At 40.2% G+C, this 18,306-nt stretch overlaps 1 protein-coding gene across 2 annotated transcripts in view; it reads left to right on the top strand.

Annotated features, from left to right (window-relative positions):
* Positions 1–3,198: 3,198 nt before the first annotated feature.
* Positions 3,199–18,306, top strand: part of LOC6033799 (zwei Ig domain protein zig-8) — a 319,398-nt gene continuing 304,290 nt past the window's right edge. For both annotated transcript variants that reach the window (XM_038256815.1, XM_038256814.1), the window contains exon 1: positions 3,199–4,460. The gene's annotated coding sequence lies outside the window, so the exon portion shown is untranslated. The remainder of the gene's footprint in view (positions 4,461–18,306) is intronic.

Below are 18,306 nucleotides of genomic sequence, written 5' to 3'. Positions count from 1 at the left end.
ATTGTGAAAACATAACATTTTCGTCATTTAAATATCAAGGGTCAAAATTATTTTTTCAGTTTTGTTCGAAAAAGTTTTTTATCAATTGGTTCAAGTTTACTAAAGTTAACAAAACCAAAAACATACAAAAAATATCCATTTGCATTTTATTGCTCTTTGCATGCCCTAAAAACATTAATATCAGGTTAGCCCGTTACCAATTTTTTTGTATGAATTTTATATACCACGGACTAGAAAAAGACGAAGGGAATGAAAAGTGACAAAAATGCATGGAGTTTTTTTCCTCCATCCCTCGTGGACAATTTCCATACAAAACTAATATTTTTTGTATGGAGCGTGGACAGTCGCTAATGTGCAGTTTTTCTTAAACATGTTCAACTATAAATGTTATACAAATACCTGGGCAATGAATGCTATCACTATTTAATGTTTTAAATTAGCAAAATAAAAAAAAGTGCAAATGATTCAAAATTATCAAAAATAGTGGTACGGTTGCAAATAGTAGGGACAGTCATGTAAAAATAGTTTATTCATTAATGGTATTTTCAGAGTAAATCTTAAACATAAATCGTAACCCGTGTTTAAAGCGTCAACATTGCTCAATTCACATTTCCAGACAATCACATCTGAAGCCATAATTTTCAACATATTTTCGAAACGTAATTTGGTGGTTCTGTACATCGTCGAAACTGTTCCCGCCGTAAGGCTGTTTAAGATCGCATAAAGATAGTGCGACTCACAAATGAATTCCACGAAAGCATCGAATCGAAAGCTAGTGGCGAAAGCACCTACTAAAACTGTGTTTACATTTGCTAATGCCTTTTCTTAGCTGTATCTGTATCCGATCTATAGCTACAGGAAAAGCTGAAATGCTGGGGGCAACCTCCCACAACACTAGACGTATTTTTCGCCTCACGTGCACTCCCAACCTCGGCTCACTCACCGGAGCTATTGGTTGGTGGCTTTCATCCGGACAAAAGCGGCTTAACATTATTTTTCCTCCGATATTACCTGATAATCTTAATGTCTCTCTGCTGCTGCTACTTCTACCGTGCGATGCCATTTTAGCCGATGTCTTTGGGCAGATTTGGATGGGTGTGTGTGGGTGTGTTTTTGTGTGTGACATTCACCATCTCTTCGGAGGATAATGGATCTGTTTGAATTTGGGCATAATTTTAAGAATTTGACTTTATCAATTAGTTTCTATTTAATGAAAATCCAAATTAGGATGTAAATGAACACATCGTTAATAAAAAAGTTAAATGCACCATCAGTACGTTGTCGTTGTCGCAATTTCGTCACACGTCGCTTTTTGACGCGTTTTTATGGTTGACTCCGACAAAAAATAGAGCACACAATGTGAATAATAACAAATACGTTTTGTTTGGTGGACCATTATGCGCATTGTCCTGAAGCTTGGTTGAATTTGGTTGCCGAAATCCCAAGTTATAATTACAAATGTTTACGGTAGTCGAGCATGTACGTATGTCAGACGGGTTCTGACCTGAAATCCCATTGACCAGTTTTCGCATTTACAGTAACTATTAGGATTGAAATTGAATTTTGGAGATCTGTGAATGTCAAAAGACTGTAACAAAATGGCGTTCTTAACTAAATTTGGTACTAAATGCACGTGCGACAAAATAGCACGACAACGACGATCTACAACCCTCTTCTAGTTATAGCACAGTAGGTATTATTCTCAAAACATAAAAATAATGAACCAGCACGTCAACCTGCTCCCACTGTGTGCGCTCGCCTTGTCACTTCCATTCCCCCCACAGCAACAGCTTATCATGTCCGTGGGTGCCAAAGTGCACCTTTTTATCCCGAAAATCTGTGCTTTTTCCATGCTCCCTAATCCCAGTGTGCCTCCAAAGAGAGAGAAAAAGGCAGCACATGGTACAAAAAAAAAGACTGCCAGCAATCGAAAATAGTCGCCAGAAGCGATAAAGAGCAATTTGGCAGAAAATGTACGCGCTCCGTCTTCTTCCGTCTATTGCACGGCCAACTAAGAGCAGCTGGAGCAGGAGTGGGACCACCTCAACCCCTCCCCGAACCGGAACGGTGTTTAGAGAGCGAGAGGAAGAGCAGGAGACATCACAATGATTAAGTTGTTTGTATGGTTGGGTCTCCTTGCTGCTGCTTCTTCCGAGTTGTGTCTGAATGCTTTTTTTGTTTGTTTGTTTGGTTGGTCGTTGTTGTTCCTCGGGATTAGAAGAGCAGGGCGGCTCGGAGAGCTGATTTATACGGGAAGTTATGTTCTGGTATGAGAGGAGAGAGTATGAGAGCAAGAGTGCAACTAATGATCCATGAGAGAGTAAGGAGAGTGAGCGTGAGAATATATTTCGGGGGAATTCTTTCTTCCGACACAAGACAAAGATGACAAGGGTGGCCAAAAAATGAGAACAACATCCATATGTACACAGGGTACCAACAGCCGATCCAGTGAGGATGGTCCGGGATGATGATGATGGCCGAGATGCTACGCTGGAGAGCGAGAACAACACGCACGTTACATCGTGTGTATCGAGAGCATCAAGTGTGCGTGTTGCATTATGTAAGAGAACCTGGAACGTGTGCTTTCACTCTCTGAAAGCTCCGGAGTTCCCCGTCCGACGATGATGGTCGGACGGTTTGGGTCATACATTTATCTCTGCTGGCAATAAAAGCGCGCTGAAAGCGATAATTGATCCTGAACATATTGCATTCATAATTCAGACCGAGTGTCCAGAGAAGGAGCACGCGACTCGGTCGCTCGCGTGCCACCTTGGATCGGTGCCAGGATGTTCTGGAGGCTGGGAATGCATGGGTTGGTGGAGGGATATCAGGAAGTGCTGATGCAAAAAGTGGCGCAAGATAAATCTTCCCTAATGATGTATCATTTGTTTATCACCGAAGGGAGAGAGCGAGGCCACACACACACACACACAAACACACGCAAATACCCAAGTTGTCGGTCGCCGGCCAGCATCCGGAAGTTTACTCGGGCCTCTGTAAAAATACTGAATAAGGGCCTTTAGTAGAGCGCAGCCGCGCTGGATGTTTCTGGAGCTGAGAGCTGAGAGTCCTTTGAGAGCGAGAGCGAGCGCGAGTGCCGGAGAGTTGCAACGGGTGCCGGAGGGGAATCGGAATCCGTGGAGCGCATGCCCATGGACCGTGGGAAAAAAGTGTCGAAGCTTTCTCTGCTAGCACCGCGGCGTAGGACAGGACAGGAATTTCTAGGTTCTGTCAGATTAGAGTTTGCATTCGGCGGTAGTGCGTCATCCGGGTAGAGTTTTCCGCGGCACGTTCACGATCTGGCCACTGCTAGTGCCACCACTCAAGGCAAGGTGGGATATAGCCTCCAATAATAATAACATAGGGATCGGCCGAGTGTGCGTTTGTGTATGTGTGATTCGCTGCGGTGAAAGGAGCCGCCAAGGCTTTTCGTGTGTCTCCTGTCAGGTGGTCCGTAAGGAGTTCCTACCGCATCACCACGACCGTCAGGCATCCGGTTTCCGGATTGTGCTATGGTGGTCTGACACTTCCGCCAACGCGGTTTCCGCACAGTAGGAATGTTTGTTGTTGACAACATTTCTTCTTGGATTGTCGAGTGATACATCGCTAGCGCAAAAGTGGGAGCTCCAAAGAAGAAGATGATTGATTGGAGCACTCGGGCGGAAGATCAAGAAAAAGTGACCACTGCACCGAGCGAAAAAGGATAAATCAAAGTGCTGCATAAGAATAGGGGATTTGGTGGTGTTGTGAGTTCGACTCTCTCGGATGCTGGCTGAATACGTGATTCCCGTGTGAGGCGCATGGAGTAGTGTGATGATGATGAAGATGCATAAATAATGTGGGTGCCGAGTTTACCTTAGAACAACAACAAGGAAAACATATAAATATTAATAGCGCTAGTGCCCTTGAGTGAATATCGCACATCGAAGCATATGATTCTCTTGTAGGGGTGAAGCTTGTGAAGAAGAAGATTCTGGAGTATTAGAAACTCGTTTGTTGTTAGATTAAAGAAGTGGCCAAAGCCCTGCAAAGCAGTCAAGTTGCTCCTGAACCCCTGAGTGCAGTTTAATACCTGGGAAATCCGAGGAAAAAATCGAAAAAGGATTATCATTGCCGACACAGAGCATTGAGTGCATAATAATTGAATCAGCTGCAGGCTGCAGGATTACACGTTTCCTGCATTACATAACCTTGCTGCACCCAATAGAGCAGGGCGAAGCAACGACCAGTGTCAGTGGTATTTGCAAGTGAGACACGCAAAAAAAAGAAGGAAGAAATCGATTAATAATAAAAACTCGCAGGTGTAACCCGCAATAAGTGTGCATCCTAGGAATACCAGCAATACTCGTAACATATTCTCACGCCGTTTGCATAGATTTGCTACTCAACAAAGCTTAGCCACAACCCTTTCATGTTGGATGTTTATGCTTCTAGTCGAGCAATAGTTAATTAGATTCAAGGTAATTATAACGTTCATTTATAAACACCCCCTCTCCCCTACCCCTTCCCGCTCCTGAATCCCCCACCATATATGCATAATTAGCGGTGACAGAGCGCGTAGCATATAAAATTCAAACGAACGCGCCAACGGGACCAACCAACTCGAGCTAATCATGATGGATTTTGTACGCAAAACGCAGCAGTAGGCGACGCGCGCGCGTCCGGAAAGAGTGAGACGTTTCGAATGTCAGCGCGCGAGGGAAATTAATTCGAATGCCATTTCCATTCGGAAAATTAAATTTCCAGCGACGGACGCGGCTTGCTGCGATGGTTGGGGCGCGGGTGGGTTCCGATTTTTGTTATTTGATATTCGCGGATAATAAAATAGGCTCGGCGCAATAAATTATTTATATTTTGTTAATTGTCACGAGTGGGAGTCCCCTCGATTAGAGGAATTGGCCGGCTGATGGTTTGTTTTACTTATGTCGGATTAGTGCTTTTCCGGGAGGGCATGGACCAGTTTCCGGCAGTTTTGGAAATGAAATCAATGTGGCCGACAGCAGTGTAACTTAGGGAGAGGGGCTGTCAGTAAATAAACAGCCAGTTATGTCATTGGGAATTTAATGCTTACTGATTTCCGAAGAAATCTCATAGAAAATAATCGTATATTTATAGGAGCAGGCGTAGCTGTTTGTTTTGTAAGCGGATGATCATGGGTTTGATTCCCATCTGCTTCAGCCTTCCTCTGAATGTGGAAGAAAAACGTCGGTCCCGGCCTAAGCTGTTAGGCTTTTAAGTCATTCCAAGAGAAGGAGTCGTCTCCCCCGTATAAATACAAACAAAACTCAAAACCGAGCCAGCTCCGGTGGAGTCCCTGGTCGGCGGTTGGACTGTGATCGGAAGGTCGTAAATTCGAACTTGGAATGGAAGATTCCATGGAGTAAAAAGAGGTTTGGGTGCTCTCGTCATTCAAGCCTTCGGACTTGTAGGTTCAAGCAGAAACCTGTTATATAATAAAAATAAATAAACAAATAAATTGTTCGCTCTACAACATTGCATTTCGGTTCTCGATTGCGAGATTCCTACTCGAAACTAGGTGTCCGCAGGCTTGATTGTTGAGGCAATTGCAAACCTCTTTTTACACCTAAGCTTCCATCCACCCCGGGATTCTAACTGACGACCTTTGGATTGTGAGTCCAACTGCCTACCAGCGCCTCCACCGAGACAGGACCCAGAGAGACGACTCCTACACATGGAATGAGCTAACGACCTTGCCTCTAGGGTTAGACCGGGGCCAACAATTACTTCCCCGTCTCCGTTGCCACCGATTGTTATGCATTTTCGTAAACTATCGCTGGTAGAAAGTTTTGAACATAAAAAAAGCATAAATTACAAACAAAAGCTTGTATTTTTTTTATAGCATTTATGAATTGTTTTACGTGACTTAAGTGTTCTTACATAATTTTATTAACATCGTGTTCGTGGTTTTGTTAAGGTCCGTATTGGTTTGAGTCACTAATGGCAATTTATTTAAAAATTGTATTTATTTAATTTTTTTGCACATTTTGATATTAAACGCGAAAATAGGAAGAAATGGCTAAAAAATACAAAATTGGCAATAGATAATGATTTTAGGTAGTAAAAAAGACTGAATAATGTTCGAAAACAATGAATACAAAACATTTAAGTTTAGTATTAATTTATGAAAATGAAAAAAAAAAATCACCAGGTAAAATCTTGGGAACCAATCATCAAAAACGGATAATCTTTTTTTATAAATTAACACTCTTCTCTGATGACTACATCATGGGCCCACGTCAATAAAGAGAGTGTAAACAGACTCAAAGAAACGTGTAAAACAATCTAGTTGTGTTATAGATATTTGCACTAATATATACCGCATAGTTTAAGACACAGCCACTTTGCTGCTTGCCCGTCCGTTCAACGATACTTCAAGGATTATGCAAATCGTACATAAAACAAGATGAGGCGACCTTTTGCTGGCTTTACCTAAGATGTAACGTAGTACAACGGCAGAGTCCTTCTGCTCGAATGGATCCTGTTTATGCAGATTTGCCAACCCTTGACTAGGTCTCTTTTGCGTGTTGTCAGATTCCTGGAAGTGGTCGACAATATGTGTGCGGACAATTTCATTTCGAGCAGGATTCTGATTCAAAATAAAAATTAATATCATTCTCTGTTTGCAGAGGAAGATGGATCTCCACTTTGTGAGAAACAATGACATGATTGAATTGTTCACGAGACTCAGATTGATTTCGTTTTCTTGAGAAAACAACCCACGTTGATATTCACATGCCTACTTCGTAGAACTTGTTTGCAAATAATGAAAGAGCAAAAGAGCCTACTTGTCGACCTTCATCTTGAAAAGTTTTGTTCTATTTTGTTGTATCTTTTAAAGTTGTCGTTCAGCTTCTGCTATCTCAAATTTGGGGTGTAAAAACATTGTCATCTTTTTTTTCAAATGTTTTTTGTTAATTTTTAAATTGAAATGCGAAGACAAAAATATTTCACCGGATACAACTGCTAGATATCAGTTCACTCCATTGCGATAGACACCAAAGGAAAGACTTTTCCTTCATTTTTTCCGGTCCAGAAAAGTTATCAAATTACATGCTGATGACTGTCAGTTTTGATCGCGTTACGAGAAATTGGTTTTGCATGTTTTACATAGCGATATGGTAGGCATTCCAAATTTGGCCTTTATTTTTTTCAAACTTACGGATCATTACATACGATACGATTTTGTTGACCAGAAAATATCTTCAAAACCTTTAATTTCAACTCATGAAATCATGTACAAAAGCAGTGCAAGTGTTGAAATTATTTAAAATCTATTAGAACTAGTTAAGACTCTGAAAGGCATCATTCCCGATCGGCCATTTGGCGGCCATGTTTGTTTTAGAAAAACATTCAAATCTTGACTCAGAATGTTTCAATCAAGAAATGGTTTTTTTGTGTTGTTTGTAAAAGCATTTTACATATAGTGATAAATTTTTCATTTCAATTTATTACTTCTGGACCCTGAATTCAGAATCATCATTGACTGTCATTGGCATCAAAACAGGTTCACTTACCCATCCAACTTATATCCTTTTGAAACTTTGCTGTGGAATGCACACTTCCAAGTTGAACCTCGTGTATATTGACGCCTGCTATGTCGAGCTGTTACGAACAGACAGGTGGGATATGTGAGGGTGTGTATGTGTGTGGAGCACAGTAGGCCCTGTCAATGTCAGCAACACAGCCAGGGCATGCTGTCTTCCCCTGGCTATCGTTGCCACAGTACACATAGTAGGCGTGGTGGTTTTGTACTTCGCTATCAACATCACGATGTTGCTGCTGAAGCCGTGACGTCACATCAAAAAAAGTTATGCTGTTATTGCCGCCGGCGTGGTGTGTGGTGTTATGTTAGGTTATGCTTCGTATTCACCAACACGTTTTGACACTCATTCACTCTCATACTCACTTGAGATGGTCTGTTGACTGACTGGCGCTGGCGCGGGTTAAAATAGAGTTCGCGCGCGCGTTGTACTCCCTATAGCGCTGCCATTCACCCGAAAACTCCAAGTTAATATAAAATTCATGATAACCTTGCGGGCAAACGTTTATGATTCCCTACTTGCTTGCACATTTTTTACTTCCGGGCGTGGGATCGAGGTGGAAATTGAGTTTTGCACACGCTCGCAAAACTCAAAGATACGCAGCACCGAGCCGAGGGAAAACGCTCTCAATCTGGCGTTAAAAACGGAAAAATCAATTAGTGCCTTTAAAGTATCGGTGTCACAGTATATCTCTTGTACTAAAATGAGATATTTTTTTCTCTTGACCACTAATGTGTCGAGAGTAAAATCATCTCGATTTAGTTAAACAGAAAAAAAAACATTTGTAAGTCCAAGACAAGTCACCTGCAATGATACAACACAAAAAAGTGATGTTAATCTAATTTAAACTAATCTAATCTAATCAAACCCTAGTGCAGCCAAAATCCTGGAGAGTGCGTTAGGTTAGATGACGCCTAGCACTCTTCGTGTCATTTATTAACATTTGTAGTGCGTCATTGCATTAGAATGCATTGAAACATCACAAGCGTTAAAGCGGCCAGGCCTACTGCGTAAAGCCGTATCGCACAGATGATCCGTAATTGGGTTGAGTGTTCGAACAACAACACAATTGGGTACTAAAGCCCCCTGTCAATTTTTATGTACAACGGTAAAGAACACGATCAAAAACCATTTCTGATCACTTTATTTTTTCATTTTAATGCAAAAAAATAATGATAAGACAGCATTTTTTCGATGGATCAACTATGGTCCCCTTGGAACGAGCTGACAAGTAGGAACTTTTCTGTCAAGAAGGACCGCAATATTAATTTTTCAAAATTGATTTAAAAATTTTAAACTTTAAACATTTTAAACTCTTTGCGGTCGTACAAAGGGTCGTTATACTCAGAAAAGTAAGCTTTATCGGTGTAAACAATAATATCAGCAATCTAAGCTGCATTTTAGGACCCAATTCTGAATCGACAGGGGAGGAAGAAGCGTGGGGACAACACACCACCATACGCTTCGAGATTTGGTTGTATTCGTTGGGAGCACCATGCTAAGAAGGTTTGGTACTCCGGGACCCTCTGGGATGGGACATTGTATTTTCACGAATGCCCTGGACACCATTTGCCGTGGTTATAGCGCCACAACTCGCTCTCTGTAACAGTATTCCAAATTCCAGTTCTAGCTCACCAAGTCGTTAAAGCCTAGTGGTTAGCATTTTTGCTTACTAATCCAAAGGACGGGAGTTCGAACCCCGCCTCGAGCGACTTTGATTTTTCGTTCATATTCATCATTTCGAATTTCTGTTGCACTTTCTCGTTGGGAACAGATGAGCATCGAACCCAGAACCATTCGCTTACAAAGCGAACACCGTAACCAGTCAGCCACGGCCACTCCCTAAACAACACAAAAAGGTGATGTTAAGCTCGAAAAAAAAAAAATGATTTTCGTAGAGTGTCTCATTGTTTTCCACCTGTCTCATTGTTCCTGCCAGGTGCGTCTACAATGAGACAGTTGAATAAATTTGGCTATAGAGGTCGGACTAATCTCATGTTTTGTTAAATATTAAAACACTTTTATAGACAAAAATTGTAACAAAAGTCTCATGTATCGTATCGATGCTTCTGTGCTCTCTTGTACTAAGCATGTTTTTTTTTATCCAATTAGGCTGGTACAAATTTTATTTAAAGTTTTTTCTCCCCTCCTGCAAAGTTGGCTTGAAAAATCAGGGGGCAATTTTTTTTAAGCTTCAAAATTTTAATAGAAATTTAAGTACAATCAGCTGAAATCAACTTGAAATGCGTTTCCCTGCGTTTAGAACCACTTTAAGCATGTTTGAGTTGATTTTAAGTTATTTTTTCGCTAAAATTTTCGTTTTTGTCAAATCTTTCAGTTTTTGAAAAATAATGAATGCAAAAAAACTGAACTAGTGTAAAATGCATTTTAAAACACTTTTTCCATACAAATGCTGAAACTATGGCTTGTTATTTCAATGTTTTTTTCCCCTCTTTGAAATCATATGATGGATTTTCTTTCAAAATTGATTTCGTCATTTTTATAGTCTGTTCTCATTTAGATTATTATTCATAATTCGTGGTTATAGACAATGCTTGAAAAGGGATCTATCACTGAATGGGACTGCTCGATATTTGATAGAAATTGCTGTCAGTGATCATTTCCGAAAACGAAATTTGATCGCTGACACACAGCGCCTATCATGTGATCATGATCACGGGAGAGATGATCGGAATCTCGGTAGAATATAAAACGACCGCACTAGTAGGGGAAACATACCCATTATAATCAAACTAAACCGTTTGACCAGTTCTCATCACTTTGCCGTTTTCCGCTATTAAATCAAAATTTTCAGATGTATCAACAATGAAGAATTGCTTGCTCACTTTTATTTGAGCTATTTATTACTTTGCAACAGTTAAAAACGCTTTATTTAAGCTGCAATTCATGATCAAAGTGCTGATAGGCCGCTAATAGAAATAGGCTGAGAAAGAGTATAGTTCCCCAATATAGAAGAACTGTTGTTTTATAATACACATTGATCCTATTTTTGTGAATATTAATAAATTTTAGATAAACAGTAACTGCAACAAGCAAAAGCATCACTACAAATCTATAAGAAGTAAGTTGATTTTGCGATGTTGACTATCTCGAGCAGGCTAACTTTAAAATACAAGCTGCATACCGATGAGACAGTCTCCATTATTTATTCAGCGTTCAGCAATTGCCAAAGGCACAATCACCATCGTGCAAGAACAGCTCCAGGTGGTTCCCTCCCTCAACTTGCGAGACAAATGCTGCCACGGGCTACTCACATTATGGGTGCAGTCGAGTACTATTCGAGCACTGGGGTAGACACAACCAGTAGCAGAAGCAGTTGGTGGTTGAAATTATGAATGCACATTTCTTCCAATGTGCGCGATTATATGCAGAGCACGAAGAGCAAGTCGAACTTGGCCGCAAACAACTGGCTCCCAGCTGCTGCTTCTGGTGCTTGTTTGAGTGGGTGTTTGACTTTTAGATTTGCCAACACTACTCAATTCAAAACGTTACCGCACTGTCGGTTTGTTTTCAGTATGTGTGAACGGTCGCATGGCTACTTATTTACCGTAGAAGCCACCTGAAAACCACCTATGTTTTCGCTAAAAAAATTAAAAATTATAGAGTTTTTTTAAATTCATTTATCGCTGAAAATTCAAAAAAACCTTGAATAAAAACTGCTCAATAAAGTTAAAGACAGCCGTGCCTCCAGTCTAACTTTAATCCAGCTCACTTTCTTTAATTCTAATTTAATTTGGGTCGACATCCGTGATCGTGTGTATTAAACTTCAACTGATTATTTGAATAAAAAATCAGTTCTCCCCGCTGTTAAAATCATCTCCCTCGTCAATCACGCTGTAATCAAATTTAATCCATTCCCACACGAAAAGCTGCTGCAGTTGTTCCAGTCACATGCCTTCACCTGACAGGCAGGCAGTTGGTGGCGTTTGGCCGGGATTCGGAACAACAACAAAAAAAAATCCAACGAATGTGTCATTACTTATTCATGTCACGTCTCTGTAGCTTTCCTGTCACATCCTGGGCATACGAAATTTATACCCTCCCAAACCAGGAGACCCATATGGGCTGTTCTGAGCATGCAAACAGAAACACACACACGCACACACACATTTGGATTAGTTAAACACAGAGACTAATTCAGACGAATCATCAGCCGCTCGAAATAATCAGTCAAACGAAAGCAAACAATTGTAAACTTTTTAGCAGCGGAATTAAGTTTGGAATTGTTTTTTTCCTAATAAAATTATCAATTATTGGCTTTGCTCTAACTTTCTCAAACAAAGGGGCAAATTCAGTTTGAATTTGAAGTATCTTGAAAATTTTCATGAAGAAACATTTTTAATTAGAATTTGAACAAATCACATCTTTAGAGTAAATTTAATAGGATTCTAAAAAAACATGAAAAAATACAAATTATTCAAAAACTAAGTAAGATTTGAAGGTTGTTGTAACAAAACGCAATAGCTCGCAACGCCACAGGTCTTAAGGTTCGACCTGGGTCGTCAAGTGTGCACCACTAAGATGCTGAATTTTCCACTTTGACGGTTTTGTTTGAGGTGGTAACCTTATAGCTAACCTCTTGTGTACAGAGACGCAAGCAGATTATATCAGCAACAACGCATGGGAGGGATGGCGAGAGAGAAAGATTCTTGTAAAAGTTATGAAAGGATCCCATCCACCCCAAGTTGAACCAAAACCGAACCTATCCCAGCAGTAAACCACCCCGGTGAAAATCTTCAAGAGCAGAGCTGCGAAATAAGCTCATTAGCGACAGACACAACATAAATAACCCCTATGCCAACAATAGGGTTTGCTGCTCAGTTAACGCAAGCGAGCGAGCGAGCAAGAGGGACGTTGGGGCGAGCTTGAATTGCCTTATAATTAGGCTAATTAGCCAAAATTTGACCGTCACATTCGTCGGGTGCGGTACGGCATCAAAAGCATCGCCAAATTAGCTTATTCGACGAATCCAATCCAACCAGCTCATCCTTTCAAGCCAAACGAAGCCGTCAGGAGAGGGGAAAGGTTGGGGTTGCAATTAATTATTTCGATGTTTTTTCAATGAAAAAAATACTTTGTGTAAAGATCCAACATAAAACAAATTGATTGAAGCGTAAAGAACAAAAATATGAGTTCGTATAACCTGACTCTTATCAAGTTTTATCAAGAGCTGGGTTTGAGATCCGTAGGTATGCAGAGAAACTGTAAATGCAGCGTGTACCGTCAGTGGGGTTGACTATGGGCCAAAAAACGATACACCTCTTGTAATTTCTTAATTACAAAAACAATTTGAATAACATCGAAGATCTTTCAACGTAGATTTGTTCTTCGATAGTTTACACTACCTTAAATGCCAATAGTTTGAAAATTGACTCAATCTCACCCCTTAGAGGGGGTGACATTGGGTCAAATGAAACTAAAATGATGCTCAAATACAACGATATGATAAAAACAAGTCATCCAACAGTGTTTCTTGTCCGAGGAAATCGTATTGACATGCTACAATGTTTGAAGTGGAGATTTTCAAACATTTGGGTAGTTTTCGAGCAATCCCAACAAAAATATTAGAAAAATGATTTTTCGAGAGGCCAAAATCGTACCTCAACTTTAGACAGCTGCCAAATTGACAGGATTTGCGCTAGGAACGAGATTTTTTCAGCGAAGTCATCTTAAGATGTCCCCCTACACAACCCTTTTAGCAGAATTCAGTTTCATTGAGAAGAATCTGAGAAATGGTAAAATCCGTAAGAAATCACTTTGACCCAATCTCAACCCCAGACCCAATGTCACGCCCACTGACGGTTATATAAAATGTATTTTATTACAAAGGTGTTGTGTTTGCATGAGATTTTACAGGCCCAAGACAGGAGCAGCCGAGTCTGGTGGCATTTTCGTGGCATTTTTCGAGACGAGATTTGTCTGGTCACGTTTTCCGTCACATTGGGAAGTAACCGAGCTTTTGATTCATTAGGTATGTCGAGATGTAGTAGTTTCGAAGATAGATGAAGGACAAATTTTCTCACAACCCAAAAAGAGAATCCTGGAGTGGATGCGAACTTAGGTGTAAAAAAAGTTTTGGATTGTCTCACCGTTTGTACCGTTGTATTTCAAATATACTTATAATTCGCCGAGCTTCCGTGGCCGTGAGGTTACGGGTTTCGCCTTGTAAGCGGAAGGTGATGGGTTCGATTCCTGTCTGGCTCGGCAAAGTCAGATCCCTTAAAAGAGTAAATATGCTCACTGGGAATACTGACCGGTAGGGGATGGGTTTCGACTAGCGGCGTGCTGGGTTTCCAATCCAGAGGTCGTGAGTTCGATTCTCGTACCGGGATGATGAAGTTTTTTTTTTTATTAATACCCGAGCAGGGGTAAATAATACGGTAATACCGAATTTTGGTATTACTTGAGCAAATAACAACGTTTAAAATGTGCCCTTGGTTGCCCAATAATAGATAGTAGTTAATTCTCTACCAACTTACACGAAATCGGGAAAAGTTGCCCCGACCCCTCTTCGATTTGCGTGAAACTTTGTCCTAAGGGGTAACTTTTGTCCCTGATCACGAATCCGAGATCCGTTTTTGGATATCTCGAGATGGAGGGGCGGTACGACCCCTCCAATTTTTGAACATGTGAAAAAGAGATGTTTTCAATAATTTGCAGCCTGAAACGGTGATGAGATAGAAATTTGGTGTCAAAGGAACTTTTATGTAAAATTGGACACCACATGTGATGGCGTACTCAGAATTTCGAAAAAAACGTATCAATCAAATCAAATTATTCGCTTCATTTTAAAATTTCGTGTTTTTCTAACTATGCATGTTTTTTTTAGAGTGTAACAATGTTCTACAAAGTTGTAGAGCAAACAAAATGTGGGGTGTTGATAAAAAAATTGCACTGGATTATCTCGGCACTGGCCCAACCGATTATGTCTGTTTTGGTCTCATTCGATCCGTCTTGGGGTCCATAATTATAAATTTTAGATTGTAAAAATTGTGTTTTTTTACCTTGTTATACATTTTTAGAAAGGTATTGAAAAGACCTTTCCAACGAGTTCAAAATATTGAAGAGTTGACAACCCTTTCAAAAGTTGTTAGCACTTATGTGTTATTTATTTACTTTTTGGAAGCCGGATATTTTGAAGAAAGCGCTGTCCGGATCTATCATGCGACTTGTTTTTGGATAGGTTATAAAAAAGACCAACGAGCTCAAAAGATTGGAAATCTGACAACCCTATCAAAAGTTGTAAGTACATAAGTGCACTGAATTATGAAGATCTGACTCCCCAATGTATGTGATATTACGAATAAGCCAAAATGATAGAACATTGAATGGTCTGCCCTTTTGTGTCTATTTTGGATACCATTATCCTTTAACCCTTTCCGGCCTGATGGGTCTATATGACCCAAAAATCAAAATTTCAAAACTAGTCTATAATTTTCCTGTGGTCATAAGAATCATTTTCCGATCACTAACGAAAAAATATTTTTTTCAAAATTCAGGCTTGAAAGGGTTAATGTGAGGAAGGCCGAACCACCTAAGGGTGGATTAAGTAACGTTTTAGGGTCATTCTCCGCCAACAACACAGCAGTTGCCCCGACCCCTCTTCAATTTGCGTGAAACTTTGTCCTTAGGGGTAACTTTTGTCCCTGAACACGAATCCGAGGTTCGTTTTTTGATATCTTGTGACGGAGGGGCGGTACGACCCCTTTTATTTTTGAGCATAAGAAAAAAGAGGTGTTTTTCTCAAAAAAAAAAAAAAAAAAATGCAGCCTGAAACGGTGATGAGATAAAAATTCGGTGTCAAAGGGACTTTTATGTAAAATTAGACGCCCTTCTCCGCCACATTGAATGTTATGTTGAAGTTCTTGAAGCTTCTCAAAAATAACAAGATTGAAGAATAAATATTATTAAAATGAAACTGGATTCAAATTCAGCAAAAAAAAAAAAAAATCAATGAAACTTAATCAGAGCATTTGGTTATCCCGACTTATAGAAATTTCAACGACTTTTCAAATTTTCTCAGTGGGCATTTTCATTTGTTTTAAACCTGCTTGAAAATGTTTGGTTTGGTTAATTATCTTGTTAAATTGGTCAAACTTACTGTAGTACCAAAAAATACTAAAATGTGGTGTCCGATCAATGACAAATTCTGCAATTTTGAAATATCATAACAATAACTTAAATTGGTATGATATCAAAATTTGCTTTTGCATAATTTTTAAGACAAATTTGAAAGGGTTCAGGATTACCAAAATTTGGTATTGATATCAGAGAAAGGTATTGTTACGCCCTTGTTATTGACCCATGTTCGGCTATTCTGCAGTATTTTATGAAACAAGCCCTGCTTTTTTAGAGCACTTAAACTTTTTCAAAAAACAAAAAGAGAAAACATTCGAGGACCATTCAGAATCAATTTGAATCATGTCTGATGGGATGTTGATGAGTGAGTTAACAAGTTTGTTTCCAGCATGAACTCAAGCTCTGCAAATGTCTAGTTGTTGGGTTGAGTTTACGAGCGTCACCCACTCAAACCGAAATCGAAAAGTTTTGACTCGATTTGAATTTTTACATAACCTAATTTATTTATGAAATTCACTACCGGAACAGAAAGTTAGATCCCGGTGACTAAGAAACGAGAATGATGGAAAACTTTAAAATTTTCCCCAAAGTACAAGACCGGGCGACACGGTCGAGTGGCGATTCTCCATGGCTGATAAAGTGGTACTGAGGAAGCTATTCACGTTTCATCTAGCCTGCTTTCGCAGAGGCTTTGTGCCTTGTGTGTCCTATCGACTCCCATCGCCGACGACGACATCGGTGAAGCCGATGGAACGTCGAATGAATTTTTCATTAAAACAGCTCAGCATATAGACTGAGGGAATAATTTATATTCTAAAGCCTCAATCTCAGATAACAAACTATGTGCTCTTAACGCGCGTCAGGACTTTCGCCCAATATCGTCATATCGTCGAGACACAAGAACAAGACGAAGCAAGTTTCAGGGCATTTTCGCCTTGGCCATATTCCATCATACTTACCATCAACCGGGGCTGTTCCGAGTCACCTCGAGTTAGGCAAAAGATGCTAATCTAGATTGTATCCCTGAGCCCACTCTCGGGGTCGCCTTCCACTTGACTGATACACAGAACAAGTTCACAGCAGAGATTCATCGCAGGCCCGGGCTCCTCCTCCCTTCCTAATGGATAAGTCTGGAAAACTCCTGCTGTAGCATCGTCGTCTGTACAGACTTCAAACTAAAGAGCACTTCAGATGCAACATGGAGGCGAAATAATCTAGAAGATGCATGCCCCAGCTCTGCGGCAGGATGTCACTGAAAAATGTTCTCGAAAGCAACAGCAATTTTGCACCTACTTCACCTCATCATTACACATTCAAATTACATTTTCCCGTGAAGACTTCATAATTTCATATGTAAAAACTAACTTAATCCACTTATGTGTTTGGTGCCTTCCTCACTCTTTACAAACAATTGGTGATTCGATGGGTTTGGACCAAATTTCATCTAGTTTTTATTGAAATTTACAATAAAAAAGTACATAAATATCACTTAAGTGGCCACAACTTGAAACAGGGATGCCAGATTCTCTATTTTTTAGACTCGTAAAAAAGGTCTTTTGAATACCTAGCCAACGGTGGGTGGGATGATGGATCCGGACAAATTTTAAATACATTTAAGTGATTGTGGTTTGGTTGAGCGTTTTAGCAGAATGCATTACTGTGAATACAAAGAGACGAGTTGTTCCTTTTAATTCCGCTATATATTTTAATATCTTGACAGATACGTATTTCGTCTACTACTTGCAGACTTCATCAGTGTTCTGTTCTCGACTGAAGGTTCATCGCTGGTGTATCCATATTTGTAGTTACTGTAGGTACTACCTCCTCGTTCTTCTTTTGTGCCTGTATAGGTAACAGCTTAAACAGCCACGTTGAGCCGTTACCTGAATCCTTGTTGAGTAAACGTTTGTTGCCTGCCTTGAAGATTTCAAACTTTCAGCGACGATGGGTTAGTGATGTGTCTTAAGATGACCGCGTCGCTAGCTGTGATGTTATGTTTTTCCTCGATGATGTGTTCGGTTACTGCTGACTTGAAATGGGGACAAATCCTTTCCGTTTTTCCTCCATGGCAATTTTGACATATGTGTGTATATGTCATACCTGGTTTGCAGCAATCTCTTAGTTTTCAATGTAGCTCATATGTTCGTATGCCGGGTTTGCCTGTCGTATGGGGTTTCGTTGAACCTAAGATGGATTCCAACTGGCTGTTTCTACTGCTGAACACTAAATCGATGCCAAATTTAGCCAGTTTTTGTCGTAATGGGCGTGTTATCCTGTAGTCGAATTCTACTGCTGCTCTTCGTAGTGGCTCTGCTGATGGCGTAAGGGTTGTGAGTGAAGTTCTGTGCAGTTTTCTTTCCTTCTTATCGATGATTGCTTGGATAGTTGTTCTGCTGTAACCGTTGATTTCCGCTGTTTCAAATATGTACTCCAATTCTGTTTTCCTGCTTCGCTGAGGGGTAAAGTTGTCATCCTATGTATAAAATAATGATATGCTGCCATCTTATGTTGGAATGAATGACGTTGACGTGTTCTTCTGGTGTTTGTTGGCTTCCTGTAGATCTTGGGCAACCGTTCTCTTAGGATCAGGATGTCTAAGAAGGTAATCTTCCTTCGACTTCCATTTCGTAAGTGAACTTGATGC

This window comes from Culex quinquefasciatus, chromosome 2 (genome assembly GCF_015732765.1).
Source record: "Culex quinquefasciatus strain JHB chromosome 2, VPISU_Cqui_1.0_pri_paternal, whole genome shotgun sequence".
Taxonomy (NCBI): Eukaryota; Metazoa; Arthropoda; class Insecta; order Diptera; family Culicidae; genus Culex; species Culex quinquefasciatus.
The sequence above is the reverse complement of the archived record's forward strand: the minus strand, read 5'-3'. Positions and strand labels throughout refer to the sequence as shown.